General features: G+C 31.1%; 2 long non-coding RNA genes across 2 annotated transcripts; both read right to left on the bottom strand.

Moving 5' to 3' along the window:
* Positions 1 to 10,012: 10,012 nt before the first annotated feature.
* LOC146946763 (uncharacterized) lies at positions 10,013 to 12,021 on the bottom strand. Its single transcript, XR_015028276.1, has 3 exons — positions 11,953 to 12,021; positions 10,913 to 11,107; positions 10,013 to 10,194 (listed from the first exon to the last, which is right to left on the bottom strand). It is a non-coding gene; the product is annotated as an uncharacterized LOC146946763 (long non-coding RNA).
* A 4,639-nt stretch (positions 12,022 to 16,660) lies between these two features.
* Positions 16,661 to 19,287, bottom strand: LOC146946762 (uncharacterized). Its single transcript, XR_015028275.1, has 2 exons — positions 19,200 to 19,287; positions 16,661 to 16,892 (listed from the first exon to the last, which is right to left on the bottom strand). It is a non-coding gene; the product is annotated as an uncharacterized LOC146946762 (long non-coding RNA).
* Positions 19,288 to 19,722: the final 435 nt, after the last annotated feature.

Genomic DNA, 19,722 nt, shown 5'->3' with positions numbered 1-19,722 from the left:
GCACCGCAAGGAATCTGTACGAGTGGAAGGCATTAAGGCTTGGAGCAAAAACTTTGGCCCCCAATGCATTCCTATTTTGCACATTTGATTTTTAGTTGTTTGATGGTTTTGATTATGTGCTATCTAATGTCATGTAATTCCTATTTGATATGTTTTTATTATTTTCAATTGAAGGATGCTATGTTTTGGTTGATTCATTATTTTCATCTATTGTAGACTTTTATATATTGCGATTGAAAACCAGATTAATTATATTTTCTTAAAGAAACCAGAATAAGTTCATCTATTAATCTTATTGTTGCAATCTAAACAAATACTAAAACTAGAATAAAAATAGTGAAAAAAATACAGTCACCAATTTGTAGAAATAATAATAATAGTCATAATGGCTCTTTGATTAATTATGTAGTGATCATGTCTCAAACCATGGACGATAAAGGTCATTTGATTTGCAATATAAGATCTTAAGAGATTAACATATTTATTTCTTAGAAACCCACAAAATAGGTATATCGTCACATGAGAAATCAAATTTGAATTACTCCATGAGAACATAGTTAATGCTAATTAAAAAACGAATAACTTACTTAATGCTAATTAAAAACGAATAATACACTTTTAATGCAATTAACAATGAATGACGCACTGTTAATGGCAATTAAGAGCGAAGTTAATGGCTTGAAAACGCAGTTAATGACAATTGAAAACTTTTAACTTGCATATTTTCCTATAAGAATTGCTTTTAATTGCTTTTATGCATTATGCACTAATTACTCTACCAATTACTACCTATTAAAAGCATTTATGACGTACTTATATCAATTGGTCACGAAAAACTTAATACACGAAGAAGTTAATCAACTATGCTATATATGCTATATATCAAATATGCTCCAATAACAAAAAATAACCACGAAAAATATATTAAACACATTTGTCACGCTATATGGAAAAGCTTTGCATCAATATGCAAAGAAAATTTAACAACAAATATTGCATCACGAAAAAAGTTGATGCAGTATATTTTTTGTTAAATTTTCTGTTTCCATTCTTTACGGTAATGACACTTTTTTTGATGCTCTCCGTTTTTCTTTATGATGTGACTTAAGATCGAGCAGTGCAGGGCTATGTGCAATTTTGTTAACAAGTATTCAATTTTATTCAATTTTGTTAACTACCATTTCATTTTGTTATGTATAATATAAAACTTCTATCGGCTATGTATGATTACATTATTTTCATTGATTCGATTAACTTCTATGTGGCAGGACCCGTGCGGTAGCACGGGTCAATGGTCTAGTAAACATTAAATGCAAAAGTGTGGAGGGAAATTAGGCGAGAGAATTAGGTTAAAATTAGGTTTAATTTTGCGAGACGGGTTAAGATTTATAAGTAAGAGACGCAAAAGTGTGGAGGTAAATTAGGCGAGAAAATTAGGTTAAAATTATGTTTAATTTTGCGAGACGGTTTAAGATTTATAAGTAAGAGATAAAGGAAAGCTCAAGGTAGGTACCTTTTTTATAATTTACAAGTAGTATCTTTTCTTTTCATTCAAGTATCCTTCCTATCTCGTTGGTAATTTATCATTCCAAATCCTGATCTTAGACTCCCTCTTCCTTTTTCTAGCATAGATGTTTAATAATTTAACTATTTAATATAATTTTCAAAATTTAATCTTTAATTTGAAGTTATATATGAATTAAATAGTTAGATTATAAAAATAATGATATTTTAAGGTATTATCAGTTATATGTCATCAAAAATAACGTTTAGAGACTATAATATTTAGGACAAAAAATAAATAAATAAATAATAATTATAGAGACTATAATGGAAATTTGGTATATTAAGAGGCTATAAATATAATTTAACACTAAAAAAATTACAATTTTTATAAACGAAAATCTTGACCTGGAAACTATGTACTTAATTCAAATCTAGGTATCCAAAGAAATTATTGAAAGCGAACCTAACACTTCCATGAGGGTATCGAGCCGTGGCAAATTTAAGTTTAACCCTAAAGGCCAAACAATATAGTAGAAAGCTAGCAACAGAGACTAACATTGTCTTTGGATGGTTGAAAGGCTGTGAGATTATCTGGATAACTAATTTGGAGGAAACCTACGAGTACACAAAAAATGAAGGCCACAGGGCCATGAAGAGGATTGGTTTCTGAGAAGGTCTTATATATAGTCATAAAGTTTAAGCACAAGGTTTAGACATACACATATAAAAATGAAAAAATAGAAAGAAAAAAGAAATCAAATCATGCATATTTTAAATTATTAAAATATTTTTTTTGACAAATAAATTATTAAAATATGTTATCGTCTGGAGTGTTATTTGTATTTACAATTTAATTAATGGAAAATTCTATGGTGAAGTTAATCAATTGACTTTTTCGGTGAAGTTACCCTAAATCCAATAATAATGTGCCACATGTCATGTGTGCTGATTGTGGAATGGTATGTACCGTGTACCTGCTCAATATGTTCCACCGTAGACTAGCTTTTTTGAACCATCAGATTAAGCACCTCACTAGTGCTATTGTGTTGCCTTTCACACTATATTTATTCCCTTTCTCCTTTTGACTTTTTCTTCCTTCTATTTCAGCAACACATTTATTCCAATTTATTTATTTATTTATAGCAAAATTACACTATAAATCCTTTATATTAAAATTTTGTTTTAATTGAAAATTCATTATTTTAATAAAGTTTAAATTCATTATTTAATAACGTTAAAATTTGTTTTTGGTCATTGCATATCTTTTTCATAACAATTTTGTTTTCGTATAATATCTATATCTCCTTGATCAAAAAATAATATCTATATCTTAAATCATTAATTTCAACCATCAAAACAATCTTATATATCTCAAATTATGATTGGTTTGTATCAAATTATAAATTTTCATATTTCATTATCAAAATTATATGAATTATTTTTCCTATTATCTCTTGATATAGACTATGTTTTTGTAACACATTTGTCCTTTTTTCATTTTTTATTATAAAAAATGCTGAAATAATAGTTTTATTAATAACCTTATTTGTTAAAATATTTTTAATTAAAAAGATAAAGAAATTCATAAGTCATATGAATATCTTCATCATCTTCTTCCTTGATTAAAAAAAAAAGACCACTTAAATACACATCTAAATTGCTTAAACATCTTTACTTTTTTTTTTTTTTTGACCTACCAAAAAATATTGATAGAAAGAAAGGAAGCAAAACAAAATGGAGGGGACCAAACCAAAACTCCATTAGAAATATTTAAATCTGAAAGAAGGCAAACCTAATTTGTTTTTTACAAAGTTAGTTCTAATAAAATTTGGTATTTCTTGCCAAACTGTTAGCTGTTGAAGAGATAAACCAAAATTAGCTAAAGTGTCTGCAACTTCATTCCCTTCCCTGTATATGTGAGTAACCATGCAATTCATTTGTTTCAGCTTAAACATCTTTACTTTGATCTTCTTCTAATCTCAAAATCCCTAAGACTCAATTAACCCCAAATGGTTCAAGCAATTCATTAAATTGCTTCTCAATTAACCTTGGTTAGCTTCTAGTTCATGGTTTCATGTTTTGTGTTATGTGGGTCTTCAACCGAGACGAACTAACCCATATGAAGGTTGAAGATGAAGTTAAAAAAAAAAAAAAAAAAAAAAGGAATAAAAAGTGTGAAAAATTTAATTTTGGTGGCACATTAATTAATACGCAGATTCCTAAGCCAATTAATTGCTCAACTGCTTTAACTTTTCGTAGAGAAATTTCTAAATTGAAAAAAACTAAAGACAGTAGGAATCGAACCATGTACATGGTTGCGCAAAATCGAAATTGTAATCATTGTGTCATCTATCTTTTTATGTCTAAAATCGAATATATCATATATGTAAGTAAGTTATATCTACATTTTTTTCCATAACATCATTATTAAATATAATATTAACATAATATGAAAGTATTAAAAAAAAATATTTTTTGTTAAATTATATATATTTTTAATTTATATGCAAAACACAGTTAAATATTTACACTGCATCTGTTGCAGACTTTATATGTTTATATGCACGTAATAAAAAAAAAATACTACAACCATTTATATGTTGACTAAGTAGGTTTCAAATGTGATAGTTTGTCATATCGACTTACACCGAAGATTCCGATTTCCGAAATTCCAGTTGTTACTTTGTTCTCATTCCAATAAGGACATATTCAACGGTCTGATTGATTATATTTGATAGCGTTAGTCGGTTAGGTCCATTTTGATCGTCGGAGCAATGTCCTTCCATATTGACTAGGTTTCTAATGGGATAGTTCGTCAGATCAACTTACATCGAAGATTCCCATTTCCAAAATTCCAGTTCATGCTTCGTCTCATGTCCTTCCATGTTAACTATTTTTACTGCGTCCATTGCGGATTTTATGTTTTTATATCTGCATAAGAAAAATTTTATATAGCGATATAAGAAATTTGTTATGAATTATGATAAGATTTTAGTAAACCACGACTATTTTCGAAATATCAATATTAATGTCCACCGTTAAAAATCATGACTATTTTTAAATCATGACATCTTTGAAAATAAAATATATTATTATTAAGACAGATCTATTTAAATATGTGTCTTTTTTATAAGTATCTTTTTTTTTTTTTAAGGATTATAAGTATAGATTTGTACTCTAAAATATTCTTTTTTCATTTTTTTAAGGATTTTTGCCTGCCACTTTTGCCATATGTCCACATTACAAATTTTTCATCTTTATTGACATTGGATGGCTTGGTTTGAATAAATAGAGGGGCTTTTTTTTTTCTTTTCAATCAAGCTTGGGAATTGAAAAATTACAGGATATTGAAGAATATATTCCTCAAGCTTCGACGGTATACAAATTACAATTGGTCACCAATTAAAGCATGAAATGGTCAAAAAGGGATTTCTGGGTTTTCCTTTTGAATGTGATAAAACCGAGATCTAGGTTATTTGGATTGAAATAATGTACTATGAAAATCAAGTTATATGCAGGCTGCCATTTTTTTAGAAATTTGTGAATTGGGATTTTAATGCCATAGAAATAGAAAGATGGAAAATGTAACACCCCGTTTTCCCAACTTGAAAATTTCATTTAAAATCAGAGTATTTAATTCATAAACGGAATGTCACATACTACTTTTAAGTCATAAAATAGATATTAATAAATATCCTTCCAGGTTCAACATCATAAAAGTATGGAAATACGCAGCGGAAATAGTTCAACATGAACAAAGTCTTGGCACGCAGGCCTTATCAGAAAATCTCATAATTTGATTCAATACTTATTAGTAAAAAGTTCATAAAGACACGTAAGGAATAGATAAGAAAGCAAGCCCCATCCCGTTACGTATCAGAGCACCTAGACACAAGTGAGGAGTCCTCTCACGAACACTTCTAATCTTTAATACCTGCACATTACCCACGGTCGAGGCAACATATACGCAGAAGGGGTGAGATTTCACAGTCAACAAATTAAGCATATAATTCATCAAAATGCATTTAACAACGTAAGACATCTCTAACATATTAAACATTTATCACTTAGCATCTTAACAAATCATAATTAATTATTATCATCATATATCATCATTAGTTCGTAAACAAATATCATTCTTAATTCATAAGCAAAATCACCTTTAAATCATAACCAAGTATCATCATATATTTAACAACTCAAGACATCATAACATCAGCATTAATACTCATTTAGTATCATATTATTATCATCATCAATCATAAACAACATCATCATCAAAACATAATCAAACATCATCATCAAAACATAAACAACTATCATCATCAAAACATAATCAAAACATAAACAACTATCATCATCAAACATCATCATCAAAACATAAACAACTATCATCATCAAAACATAATCAAAGCATAAACAACCATCATCATCAAATCGTTAGATCCTCATTAAATATAAGTTATGACGACTCTGCAATGCAACAACAACTTCAACAACAACTTAGACAACTTCGCAACAACTTAGACAAATTTGCAACAACTTAGACAACTTCAACATCAACTTAGACAATTTCAACAACAACTTAGACAACTTCGCAACAACTTAGACAACTTCAACATGCATGTGGTACCACCAGGGCATTAAGCCCCCTTCGCTAAGGTCATAATTGGACCTGTCGGGCATTAAGCCCCCATCTCTAAGGTCATAAAGGACCTGTCAGGCATTAAGCCCCCATCGCTGACTATGCAACAACACAACTCTAAATGCAACTTGAACAACAACATGAACATCTTATACAATTCCATTAAAATGGACAACTTCTTAATAACTCCAACAAATTGGACGACATCTCAAGTAGACTCATGCAACATAATCAATTAACAGCAACATGATAACTCAGGAATAGCATAATAATGAACATCAATCAATAGGCAACAACGTCATAAACATCGCACATAAGTCACATAATAATCATATAGCATTAGCACACTAATCGTCTCATTAATCATCATAATTCAATAGTAATAGTAACATAGCAGCACATAATTAGCATCATAAAATAGCAATATCATTCAATGAGAAACAACATTATAAACATCTTTATAAATCACATATTAATCATATATTATTATCATTCATCATCTTCTACTAACATAAAATCATCTTAGCTTAAGCTCTCTGAATACTTTATAATCTCATGAACAACTTTCATCCCTATCCCAAGGTCATCTCAAGACTACATGTGCGAAAGGATCGCAAGGAAACTAATCAAGGCAACTAAGCATCACTTACTCACAAGGTGGGTTACACTATGGCAAGGAACTACTCCTATAACCCTTAATTAAATCCCTCTCATTAAGCTTATTGATTTGGGGTCTTATTGTACATCTTAGGAACCCTTTAGAGGCATAAAAATGGGTCAAATATAGTTTAAGTCAACACTGCATCGTGGCACGTTGAGGTACCATCGTGGCACGTTTGGACAGCCTAAAAATGGTTTCGGTTCTGGAAAAATCGTGGCACGTTGGGCTTCCATCGTGGCACGTTCATAGTTCGACAGACAACTTCAGATTTTTCTACCTTTCACGTTTTCGGCTTTAAAACTCAAACCGTTGATCCATTTTCGATGCCGTTTTCGCCTACGTGCTCCTGACACTAAGCTCTATCATATTCTACAGAAAAATTCAAGTTTAAACCACTCAAAAAAATCGTTTTCCAAAACCTCACAACCTTAATTCTTAAACTCACCGACATCTCATCTAATCACATAGTTTTAGCTTCAAAATTACTTCTGATAATCATTATGGGGATTATCTAAGGTCTAATTACAGTCTCTTCATTAATCTAACAACCTTTCATCAATTAATCCTCAAACTCCCTCAAACCCTAATTCATCAATTCTCACAAAACTCAACCTAATCATGCTAAATCCATTTTTCAGAATCATACTCTTAATAATATTGAAAGTTAGTCTCACTCTTACCTGGTTATAGATGAAAATCGATGGCCTCCCTCTTGTTCTCCTCTTTTCTGACTTTTCTCCCTTTTTCTCCAAAAACGTACGTTCTGCCTAAAAACTTTTCTCAACCTAACTCCTTCTATTTATAACCTCACTCTAATTTCTCTTTACACCTCTAAAAATACTCTTTTCACACCACATCCCAAATTCTAATATTTTTATTTTATTTTTCATATCTTATTTTATTTATTAAATAAAATAAGTCACCCAACGTAACAACTTCACAAAATCATATACTCCTCATAATCTTATTTATTTCTAAATTAAATATATCTTTCACAAATAACAAATATATTCACATAAATACATTACATAAATATCACGGCACATATACCATATAAAATCACATAAATGTTCTCACCACATAAAATCATACGAAATCATATAATATTCACATCTCATCACATAATCCATATAAATATATATAAATATATTTCTAGGCTCAATAAATAAACCAATAAATCAAGTAACAAGGAATAAATCAAGTAATTAAAAAGTGGGCGTTACAGAAAACGTATCAAAAGGGGGTTAAGAAAAATTGGGATTTTAATTTTAGAGTTTAGAAGAAGATGGAAATAAACAATACACATAAATTCATGCAATTTTGAGGTGGATTCTGGTGGATTTATTTTTTCGTTTAAGGAAGGAGATCATGAAGATCAGACGAAGAAGATGAATAATCATGTGATTTTAGAGTTTTATGATTTTCAATATAAAAAAAATAAAAAAATTATCCTATGTGGTTTGCATATCATCAGATTTTTGTAGAAAATGAAAAAAGGACCAACTTGTGCAAGATTATAAAGATAAAGGACCAATATGAGAAAAAATAAAGATAAAAGACCAATCTATTACAATTAAATAAGATAAATGACCATTGGAGTAATTTTGCCTTTTTTTAATTATGTAATTTATTTCTTTCTTTTTTGGATTTTTTTTCATATGAAGAAGATGAAGATATGATGAAGATGATGAATGTATGATGAAGATATTGAAGAGTGACATAGTGATTTGATAAAAATCTGGAAGGGAGAGAATATGTATAAATAAAGAAAAAGAAAGAAATATGAGAGAGATGAATGAGTGATAAAGAGGAGAGAGAATTGGAATTATAAGAAAAATCATGTGTAGAGGGTGTACCACAATAACATAGAGACCAAGTAAATCTAACCGTTAAGATCTTGAAATAAACTTGTCTATGGTGGAACATATGAAGCAAGTGATCCATATTATAATTTGTCCCAACATCTGACGTGTCATGGCTTGAAATCTGATTGGTCCATTCAAACGACTTCACCGAAGAAGTCATTTACCCGACTTCTTTATAGAAGCTCCCTTAATTAATAGGTGATGTATTTAAGATGTAAGAATCAAATATAGAGAGAAAAAAAAATCAAATAATGCATATTTTAATCGTCTGTTTGTAAGCGAGTAGCAGTAGGTCATTTGGTATATATGGTAACTTCCAAAAGCATATTGCCAAGTTTCTAGATAGATGAGATGATTAGGTCAAGTTTTCATTAGACAATAGATATGCTATCGAATATTTTTACGATGTCCATGCAATTAAATAAGTTATAGTTATATTAAGAGCATAAAACATCTCATCTTAGTTTCATACAAACAAAAGCATGTTCAAAAAACCTTTTTCAAAAATATGACATTTGTACTACCATTTTGAGTAAATTTTTGGGACAACTCTCTCATATTTTATTATGTATTTGCTCTTTTTTCACCGACTCTATTATTTTTGTTCCGAAAGAAATGAGAAGAAAAATATGACTGTCCCAAAAATTATCATAAAATTGTTGTCCAAATATTTTTTTAGGTGAACTGTACAAATATTATTACTCTAATTGTTGTCACAAAATTTTGTATTTAATATAGGATTATAATTTTGTTTAAAATTCCATAGAAGTTAAACTATATGGCTAAGAGGAGTACCAAGAAAGTGGCATGTGGTAATTAAACCGGGATAAACATTACTTATACAACAACATAAGTGGTAGATTAGACGTGTCTAATGGTCCAATAACCAGAAAATACGTTGAACATATTACATTTGATGTGGCAATGTCAAGTGACATTAGCCAACCACATTGTGACATGTGGTTCTCTCTCTCTCTCTCTCTCTCTCTCTCTCTCTCTCTCTCGTATAGATTTTTTATTTTTAGTATTTTTTTTTTTTAAATAAATGGTGACACCTGACATACTGTGGTTGGACAATGTAACATGACATTGGCACCACAATTTCACTCAAATGTTGTCCCTTGTAAGCATTACTTTCATGAATTCCCTTGGTCGTAGGCAACATTTATATGTTTTTTCGTCTTTAATTTTAAATAAATTTCTTGACAAACAAAAAAACTCTACTAATTAAATACACACATTTCGACAAGAACTAACACCGAATATGTCAAACATAACATAGAATCCTCGTTGAAGAATGGAGTTTAAAGAAATTGTTTATTAAATTTTAAAAATAACAAAGGAAAATTAATACAACTAAGCTCAAAAGCAAAATTGTACCAATAAACCATATCCAATATTCCAATTCACCAAAATAAGACCGATAAATGATCTTTAGAAAATAGGAGAAAACTTATAACCCTTAAGTATCAGAACTTGATACAGCAGCTGAACCACTTCATGAAGCTCTTCCTTCTCTGTAAAGAGAAAAAAAATTAATTAAAAATACAGTATTTTGTGAACAGAGAAAATGATTTTAATTCACAAACAGAATAACTTATAACATGTAACACTTCCTCTCAAAAAATATATGTAACCCTTTTAAATTCCAATTAATATCGCCGATTATAATGTATTATGGCCCTATATATATATCTTACCAATGAAATGAAGTGATTTCCCTGATCATCCAATGTAAATTAAAATTGTATGAGAAAGTCTCACCATTGAAGTTGAACTCACGCTAATGAGTAAAAGATTCATGTCATCATGTATACACAAGAAACCAGTTAAATCCATTCGATTGCTTCCGCATAACAAAGATTCATAACTGCTCATTCATCAACAACAACTAATGTAATAAATATTTTTTTCTGAGGGAACTAATGTAGTAAATAATGTTAACCATCTAATCTTATTGAGCCATAAATTAGTGGTTTTAAATAATAATCTCTCCGCCCTAAAATAAGTGATCAAGTTTGACTATGTTCATTATTCACATAACATGTTTTAATCATATTTTCTTAATAATATATAGACAAATCATAGTATATAAGATGTTGGATTTGTCTTGACGAATATTTTTAAAATAACTTTTTATAATTTTTGGTAATAAATAATTAAAGATCAAAGTTGTGCATTCTCACCCATTAGGAGACGGATGGAGTATCTAATAAAGGTAACTGAAAATCTTACAATTGGTGAAGAGTTGCGCTCACTGCGTTGACGCTGAATCTGTCGAAATGAAGCCTTGAGTTCCTCCTCATTACCAAGACTCTTATGTTGTTTTCTTGCTTCTTGGATTTTCGAGAAATCCATTGAATAATCTCGTATTGGGCCCTTCTGACCCCATTCCCCAAACCGCGGCACTGGGGGACAAGGGCTATTTTCCTGCATCAAAGTTAAATGATTTATAGGTTAGAGGATTGGTCAGCATAACATAAGTTTTTTCTTATTATGAAATGAAAATAAGTTCGTAATTGCAATAATTGGGTTGTTCATAGTAAATTACTTCATCCGATCATATTTATAAGAGATGTTTGGGTCAACAAAAGTTCATGTATCTGGTTCAAAATATAGTCTAGATACATCAACTTTTGTTGACTCAAATATCTCTTATAAATAAGATTGGAGAGAGTATGATGAAACTAATCAATAATTGTTGAAAATCTTTCAAACGGAAATGAGTAATTGTTGAAAGATTTTCACTCCTAAAAGAGAAGAACCTAAATGGATTGTCAAAAACCTAAAAAAAAATAAAAAAAAAAATAAAACAAGAACCATTACTAACAGAGGCAAAGTTCTTTCAATAGACTCAATTTCAAGTTAAAAAATTATTGTTCTATTAATATGACACCCTTCAATGGTTCAATAATCAATCAAAAATTCATTCTCTAACAAAATTGGATTCTACGCAGCCGGCTTTTTTTGCAGGTTTGACATTAGTAGATGTCAAATCTTGATCGCATGGTTTGAAAAAAGTAGATTTAAGATTTATTTTGCAATTCTAGAAAATATAGCTTATTAAATTGTAATCTTGAGATCTTAATCGACCGATTAGAGACACATGACTCTGTGAATTTACTGACCGCTATAAAATCCTTTTCTACTTCACATTTACACTTGACTTGACTGGACACTTGCACACCCAAACCAAATTATTTTTTGTATAATCGGCATATAGTTTCAGTAAGAAAAAACGAATAAATAATAGAGAGCGAGAGTGAGAAACTAACCTCTGTATGTCGTTCCATGACACTGATTCCAGAGTTTTGAGTTGTTGAACTTGAGAGGTATATGCGATTGGCCTTGGAAGGGTTATTTGACTGGTTTACAGTACAATTATATATAGGCACACGTATACGCACGTGTTCGCACACACGTGTTTGAGCGTGTATAAATCTTCTTTATATAAAGGGGAACATTAAATAAAATCCTTTTTTAGGTGATTAAATAAAATCCGTGTAATATTTAAATAGATTCTTTTTCAATTTCCTTTTTTATTGTTAATTTTTAATTAATTACAAAAATTTTGCTTTTTTTACGTGCAGTCCTAGCATTACTCCATTTGTCTATTTGGAGTTGTCTATTACAATACGAGAGTCAAAAAAATAGGTTGTCTATCATGTACAATATTGCATAGATTAAGAAAACTACAAATGGTCATTTTTTGTTATTGAAAACAACTACTACCTCAATTCTAAATTATATGATTCTTTCATCATTTGAACGTATTAAAAAATGTAATTAATTTTGTATGGGAAAGAGATATTATGAGTTGTTTTACAAAATTGTCCTTAATAAATGATATGGGAAACATAAATCAAAGAATTGAATGAAAAGAGAGTAATAAATAGTTTGTGATATAATAAAAAAGTAACATTAATGCTTTATTGATATTGTAAAACGACATATAATTTGGGACATTTTTTTTCTCAAAGTGACCTATAATTTGGGATGGAGATAATATTATTTATTATAAAATTAAAAATTATGCATTTAATATAAATTACATAAGTTCCAAAATAAATTTACTATTTTTTACTTCTTATACTCTTTCCGTCTGTATTATAATAATAAAAACAAAACAAAAAAATTCATAATCAATGCAATCATTAATTGTTTTAACTTTTTAAATATATTTACAGATACACCCTTGTAGAAAGTCGTGAAACATTAAATACATCCACTAATATTAAAAAAAAATGCTTAAATGTGTAATTAGTCCCTGCGCTTTTACCATATTTTGGTATTAGTCCCTACACTTTTTTTTGTTTGGTTTAAGTCCTTACAGTTTGTAAAAAATTTGTTATTGGCCCTTCTATTAATCTAAGGTTAAAAAAAAGTTAAAACTAACGGAATGCCACGTGGCCCAATTATGTCACGCCATGTGGCACACTAAAAGACAAATTACTCAAATTAAATTAAGTTAAATAAAACAAAATTTTTTTTGAAGGAAAATAAAACAATTATTTTTTAATTAGTTTTATTGTCAATATTATATAAATTAATATTTAAGAAAATTTAATTAAAAAAAATCATTAGTTTTATTGTCAATATTATATAAATTAATATTTAAGAAAATTTAATTAAAAAAAATCCTCTACACTGACGGATTAGGTTGTGAGACATATTCTTCTTCTTGAATTCACCTTCACCACCGTCCACCATTAACATATGTCTACTTCTTCTTCTCCAAACTCCATCAACACCCAACTTTAAGTTCGCCTTCTTCTTCACAATTTCATCTTCTCCTATTTCATCTTCTCCTATTTTAAATCATAATCCAATAACACTCAACTCCAATTTCTTAAAGAAATCCACCCTTACAGTATTACTATAACATAATAAGACAACCTTCCTTCAAAAAAAAAAAAAAAAAATAATAAGACAACCTTTGGTAGCGTTGATGAAGAAAAATCAAAAAGAGAAACAGGAATTGTGAAAACGAGAAAGAGGAATTGAGTAAAAGATGGGAATTAATATAGATGTAAAATTGTATGATAAATTTCGTATTTGGTTACAAATTCTATTTCAATTTGGGGTTGAATTGACACCCTAAATTTCAATTTTCCCCTTTTCTGCACATATGGGTCCTGTACATGGACGTTTTTCCATTCTTTCTGTTTTAATTTTCAATAATAAAATATAAATTAATAAAACAAATAATATTGACCCATATTAAAAACAAGGAACTTTTTTTTTATGACAATAAAAAAAACAAGGAAACCTAATACTTTGATAAATTTGTCTTTTAGTGTGCCACGTGGCGTGACATAATTGGGCCACGTGACATTCCGTTAGTTTTAACTTTTTTTTTAACCTTAGACTAACAGAAGAACCAATAACAAATTTTTTAAAATATGGTAAAAGTGCAGGGACTAAACACACATTTAAACCTAATATATAAAGCGATAAATAAAACACTCACACTATTTTTCATTTATAGTTTACATTTGACCTAATTACATGCTAAATCTTGCAATAAAAGTAAATGGTGAAAAGATAAATAAATAAATAAAAATGCAGAATAATAAACCTATACTAAATGAATAAATAATAACAATAAAAAATGCAGAAAGAAAAGAAATTAAAATGCAAAAGAGAATAAAAAAAATGCATGAGAGAAAATGAATATAGAAAGCAGAGGGGGTGTAGAAAGTAATATGGGGGTGCAGCAATTAAAAAAAGAAACTGGGCTTAGGAACAGGAAGGGGCGTGGGCCTTGATCTGATGAGATCTAGGCCGTCTGATCTAGATCAGAAGGCCCTGAACAGATCGCTAAGTGAGGCAACAGAGGCCTTATGCTTAAAATCGAGTGACATAGGCGCGTGGGTGCATGGTAAGACCATGCACCCTTTCACACTGGAATATCACGCTTATAAATAGGCTTAACACCTTCAATTTTTCCTTCTCTTTTTTATCTTTCTTTCTTCTTCTTTCTCGTCTTTCTTCTTTTTTTTTTTGTTTTTTTTTATATTCAACACCAAAAAATCCAAATACCCACTTAACTATCCTAGATCTAAAAAAACAAAAGAACAAACTACCTCTTTTTTGAATTTGGTTTAATGGTTGTTTGGCTTTGGTACTGTGGTATTGATTCTTGTGTGTTTCGATTTGATGGTGGGTTTGATATATGTTCTTGATGGTTTTGTAATGAAAGGCCACGTCTTTGATTGGTTTGGTGTGGGTCGATTGGGTTTTTGTGTGTTGATTTAGACTGTTTGTGAATTTGTGATGTGATACTGTGTTGGTATTGATGATTTGAGGCTTGGGGTTTGTTGCTGGAAATTTGAGAAAGAAAATTGCAATTTTCCCTACTGTGTGTTGTTGTGATGATTCTTGTGATGGTTTTTGTTCTTGGTTTTTTGCTGTTTGTTTTTCTCGTGCAGGTTATGTTGTGAAAATTGGTCCCCTGAAACTGTGTTGCAGGTTCTGATTTATAGCATTAGGGTTTGAGCGAAAATGGAAAGAACTTGGGGAGAAAGAACACGTTTTCCAGCTTGGGGGAAAAGAAAGTTGACCCTAAAAATCTGCCAAGGAAAGTGGCGCCTCTGAAAAAATATTTTGGACCCTGACAGTTTTTATTTTCGGACTCATTGGACATTATTGGTTTTGACTTGGACAATTGAAAAATAATAATAAAAATGATAATGGTTAAAATAAAAAAAATTAAAAAGACTAATAAAAACTAAAAATTATAAAAGATGGAAATAAAGACTAAAAAATAAAAAAAATGAGAGAAGGGGGCCCGACTCGGAACCAAACATGAGGTATTTTAAAATACCTCTCTGCCGAATTTTCACTGAAAAAGTTAGAGGCTAATCAGGGTTAAACGGCGTATGAATGTGGGACCTTAGGTCAAAAATTGGGGTATGACAAAGTTTAATCTTGCCCTATTGAGCAAGTGGTAATGGAGGATCTTACAGGAGCGGGGGAGTATAAGGTTTTATGTGCCTGTTACGGGGCGGGGGGGACTGTTACGTAGATCTTGTGTGTGTGTGTGGGGGGGGGGGGGGTCAGTGTGGTGGAAGACAATTATGAATGTTAGGGATGGTGTGCGTCAGGCTGATACAGGGTGGATGCTTGATAACATTACTCGTCAGGTGGGGGATGGGGTGTCTACTTTGTTTTGGGTTGACCCTTGCCTTGAGGGGAAACCGTTGTGTAAGTCTTTTGTGCGATTGTATGAGCTGGCGGAGAATAAATTAGAAACAATGGTTTATATGTTTGCTAGAGGTTGGGGTGTTAATAGGGAGGCGTGGAAGTGGAGCATGAGGTTATTTGCGTGGGAGGAGGAGTTGTTCGGCTAACTACGTTTTCTTTTCAGGTTGATAAATGTATCTGGACGTTGCATGTTTCTAACTGTTACACTGTTAGCTCTGCTTATTATTTTTTAACAGAGATAGATGTTGATAGGCAGCAGCAACATAATAATAACAATTTTTTGTGGCTAAAAGTGGTGCCTCTAAAAGTGTTGATTTTTGCGTGGCGTCTGTTTCTTAATCGGATTCCTACTAGAGATAATCTCTTTCAGAGGCTAGTCATTATAATATCTGACCACGGTTGTGTTGCAAATTGTGGTTCAAATGAGGACAGAGATCATTTATTCATTATGTGCGGTTTCTTCGGCGATCTGTGGCATCTTATTGTGGGATGGCTTGGTTTCTCAACAACTTTTCATGGTTATTTTTTTGATCATGTGCATCAGTTCGGGGGTCTGTGTAACAGCCCGATTTTTCGCTAGATTTGTTTTATTATTTATTTGTGTGTTTGTATGTGCTCTTATGTGATTAATTGTGTAACACCCTATTTCTATTAAAGCGATAAAGACGCGAATATAACAAATATTCAAGAAATAGACGCTACGTCTAACACAAATAACAACAGTCATGCATATAAAAAAAAATATCTCAGCAGTCTCAGCGGATATAATCATACATCTCCAAAATCAAAACAATACATATGCCATGGTCAAACATCGACATCAACATAAAATCCTCCAAAGTCTCAACCATGAGTACATCTCAACATAGATAAAATCCAACAAAAGAAAGGGACACCGACTCGACCTAATCAGAGCCGTAAACTAAACTCCAAAATGATAGTGGAGGCTAACTCCAGCTATCCAAACATCCAACAAGCAACTCACCAAGCGACTAATCCTGCACAACATCTACCCATCCATACAGACAGGTAGCCGGTCGAAACCACTGGGAGTAAGCATTACATTAATCATAATCAACATATAAAAACATAGCATTCAAGGATTCATACATATCACATATACATAACCATCCCTCCTAGAATACTAGCATCACATGATTAATATCCCCCCTTACTTGCACCTCAAGCTATCATAGCATAACAGACATATTCAATCTCTAATCAAGACATCGACACAAGCTCATCATTTATCAACATCAGTCAATGAAAATAATACTCACCTCATTACTCATCTAGCATGCTTAACTCAACAAGTACAATCCATTATTTCAAAGTTATAAGCAAGCAATCATCATCAAAGAAAATCACCACATCATATACATATATACATATACAAATCTCACATCATCATTAATATCAAAATAATTATCTTCAATTGATTCACCAAGTGTATAAGCACAAACAAGTAATACATGCAGTTAGAGCATAATTCAATTATTCACAACCGTCAACAAATCCACCAATGTACATATACACCAATCCACATAATCACAACATTCAACAATTTCACCAATGCACAAATTCACCAAGTCACATATTCAAATATGACACGACTCATCAACTAATCAAATGCATGCAATGTTCTAGACTCTTCTAGATGCATGTGGTACCAAACTCCTCCAAGGTCGTCACCTTATGATGCAACAAAAACATCATTATCAACGGCTATAATCAACGGCAATATGGATACAACATCCGACACGACATATGATGCATGAACATATGACTCAATCCACAATGCATATGTTCACAACAATTCAACGGCTATAATCAACGGCTATAATCAACGGCTATATGTATATACACGCATTCATCACCAATCACATCAAAACTAGCATGTATAAACTCACCACCAACAATCAACGTCATTTTCATATAATGATTCAACAACATAGTTCATCATCATGATTTATCAACATACATCAACGTCAACTATATCATATAGTTCAACAACTCCTTACCATTTCTCACAATTCAATTAATGGAGAAAATACAACACATTATGATAAACATCATATTCAACCTTCAACAATCATCCACATATCCTCAATTAATCATATAAAACCATTCATGAAAGATTTACAAGGTGCGCGGTTTAAAAGAACCATTTTCAACAAGTTCGTCTCTCAAAATCACAACATTAGGAATAATTGAGCAATTGAGCCAAAACCAAGTAAACAAGTTCGAATGCCTCAACTAAGCATATCTCTAGACCACATTTGAGTGCAGTAGAGAATGCCTTGGCGTTTCACCGGGCAAACACGACGAATTCATAAAAATCGCAAAGTTCGTCTCCCTTTATCACTTTTCACAAAAATTTCCATTTTCAAATCAAAACAAGTTAGATTCACCACATCACAGTTTGAAAACCACAATTGAACTTATAGAACCCAAGTTTGAAAGTAGGAAACAATCCATAATTTGGGTCGACTTAGAAATAGTTATGCGGAATTTTCGTAAAATTTCACCAAGACCACCTTGGAGTATTTTCATCATAACTCAAAAACCAAAAATCATTTTCAAGTCAAACCAAAGCCAATGGAAAGCTAACAAAATTATCTACAACTTTCGTGTTTACACCGAAAACCAATTCAAAACAGAAATAGGAGAAAAAGATGCAAGAACGCGAAACAGGGGGTGCTGTCATGTGCAACTCGCTACTGCGAGTAACTTTACTTGCAACTGCGAGTTATGACAGTCCAGTCTCGGGAAAAACCTCATTTTCACCCCAAAACCCCAATTTTGAATTCTCAAAGCTCAAATTTGATCCCAAAGTTTGTTTAAACATTTCTAAACATGAAAAGACACTCAAAATCATATAAAACTTGCATCAAAACATCCTTACAACAAAAATCATCATTTGACCCATTTTTATGAAAACTTCATGAACAACACAAATTCATAACAACATCAAGGATTATGATTACCCAAGGTTTCTTACGTCAACAACAGCACCTCACAACATCAACAACAACAACCAATCATGAATTCATCACAATTCGTCAACAACAACATCTCATATCATCAATTTTTGGGTAAAACACAAAGCATACATATGTACATGATTTAAGCTTGCAATTCCATCAACAACCACTCAATTAACATCCAATTTACATACCCAAACATTGCATCACAACAAAAGCACGAATTTCACCATTAATTTCACAAATAATCAATTATTCAAATACGCACTTATGTAGGAAATTAGGGTAGAAGCTACAACTAAGTGATTATGAGTAAAGACTAACCCCCTTACCTTAATTCTCCACAAACTCAAGCTAAGGCTTCACTTTAGCTCCCAAAGCTTGGACCTCTAGCTCTCCTCCTTCAAACCCTTTCTCTTCCTTTGTCTCTATCTCTTCCCAAATGACAAATGTTGGTAAAACCCCATTTCACTACTAACACTAGTGTTTAAATAGGCTTTACTTAATTGGGCTCAACTCACAATGCCTTAATGGGCCTAACCCATTTCTATTCTAACAAAAAATGTTACTACTCACTTAACGGTAAAATGTATTACTAACGGTCACTTACTGGTAATAAAATAATTACTACTCTCTCTAGTAACTTAGTAAAATACCCACTCTCACTAAGCACTAAAAGTAATCCTCATCAAAATTACAAAATTACCCCGACTCATAAAATGACCAAAATACCCCTGAGCCCAAAATGACTAAAATACCCCTCTAACACCTAATTCTACAATTCCCAACCAAAAATACACACAGAGGCAATTAATAACATAAGAGCACATATAACACACATAAATAAATAATAAA

Source organism: Medicago sativa, chromosome 2 (assembly GCF_051527215.1).
Source record: "Medicago sativa cultivar Bolivia chromosome 2, Bolivia_mono, whole genome shotgun sequence".
Classification (NCBI taxonomy): domain Eukaryota; kingdom Viridiplantae; phylum Streptophyta; class Magnoliopsida; order Fabales; family Fabaceae; genus Medicago; species Medicago sativa.
This window is presented reverse-complemented; position numbering and strand designations above follow the sequence as displayed.